Consider the following 1,694-nt stretch of genomic DNA (forward strand, 5'->3'; position numbering starts at 1 on the left):
GAACAAGCAATCAGGGTCTTGAAATTCAGGCGGAGGAATTGAGAGCTGGTATCACAGGTAGGTTTTTCACCTTCTGGGAAGCAATATGGTGACTCAAAAGGAATAGCACCATGGCTTTTGATATAGGCAACCGAAGTTTAGATCATGGCTTTTACCACTAATTAGTCATGTCTTTGGGAAAGTTATTTCATCTTCAGAATCTCAATTTTTGTTTTTTGCAAAATAATAATGTGATAAAAATACCCACCTTGTGGAGTTCTGAGAATTAGGTGAAGTAGCACATGTGAGTACAGAGGAGCTTCCTTATTAGTGGATTTCGTTTTTGTGAACTCGCCTGCTTGCTTAAGTTGACTTGTAGCCTCTGACTCAATACTGGCTGTGCTTTCATGGACATTTGTGGACAGGTAGGACTTCCCTGGTGGCTCAGATGGTAAAGTGTCTGTCTACAATGCAGGAGACCCAGGTTCGATCCCTGGGTTGGGAAGATCCCCTGGAGAAGATAATGGCAATTCATTCCAGGACTATTGCCTAGGAGATCCCATGGACAGAGGAGCCTGGTGGTCTACAGCCCATGGGGTCGAAAAGAGTCGGACACGACTGAGCGACTTCACTTCACAGAGCGGTGAGAATTTGAGTCACCTAACTGAGTTTGAACAAGAAGATTCTGTGCCTTCTTGTTTTAACTCTCCCATAATGAACAAATGTCTCTTTGGTGGTCTATTTAGTGCCATGTTTTTTTGCATTTTTATGCTTGTTGGTGAGCTGGCTGTTTAACATGTCACAGGGCTGAAATGTTGTCTAGGGTTCCTATGTGTGAGAAGGCAGTAAGGTCCCTTATGAAGAACGTATATGTTAGATAAACTTCATTCAGGTGTGAGTTACATTGCAGTTGTCTGTGACTTCACTGTTAATGAATCAACAACATATGTTTAATAAGGTGTCTGTAAATAGAAACAAATATAAAGCAAGCTTACATATTACTTTGTTGATATAAATGTTTTGACCAGAGCTTGAAGGATTTAAGCTAAGAGCAATGAGCCAGTATTTGCTAATTCAGTGTTCATGGCAACTGATAGAACACAGCTATGGTGAATGATAAGGATTGACTGTATCTGAATATAATTCCTTTATCAGTCAGACTTTGACAGGTTATGCTCCTATAACAAACAACTCTGAAATTTCAGTGGCTTACCATCTAAAAGTTTTCTTGCTTATTCGTGCTATATGTCATCTGCTGGTCAGCTATAGCTTTGCCTCTGATATCTTCTCACTATGGGGTCAAGGCTGATTTCAGTCTTGATCTAGAACATGCTGATTCCATGTTAGAGGCAGTCGTGAACCAGGCAATTATTCCGTGGCTTCTGCTCAGACATTCACACAAAATTATGCTCACTCACATTCTATTGGCTGAAGTAAGACATGTGACCAATCCATTATTAATGCGACAAAGAGGTATATTTCTTCCAGGGAGGCAACTCAAGCACATGCCAATGGGCAGAGATGAATTATTTTCTTATACATACAAAGGAAAAGGAGAATAAATCTTGGGGAAAAAATGCAAATGCAATTTACTGCAGTTTCACTTTTTTTTTTTTTTTGTCTCTCTTAGCTTCTCCCCATTGCCTTATGATTAGGCCAAGGAGATGGTGAATATTTTTCTATAGACAGAATATTAGTGTCTATGTTTCAGGGGG

The 1,694-nt window shown here is 40.0% G+C and overlaps 1 non-coding gene across 1 annotated transcript; it reads left to right on the plus strand.

Annotated features, from left to right (window-relative positions):
- The first annotated feature begins 412 nt into the window (after positions 1-412).
- Positions 413-484, plus strand: TRNAC-ACA (transfer RNA cysteine (anticodon ACA)). The gene has a single exon. It is a non-coding gene; the product is annotated as a tRNA-Cys (tRNA).
- Positions 485-1,694: the final 1,210 nt, after the last annotated feature.

This window comes from Budorcas taxicolor, chromosome 14, assembly GCF_023091745.1.
Source record: "Budorcas taxicolor isolate Tak-1 chromosome 14, Takin1.1, whole genome shotgun sequence".
NCBI lineage: Eukaryota > Metazoa > Chordata > Mammalia > Artiodactyla > Bovidae > Budorcas > Budorcas taxicolor.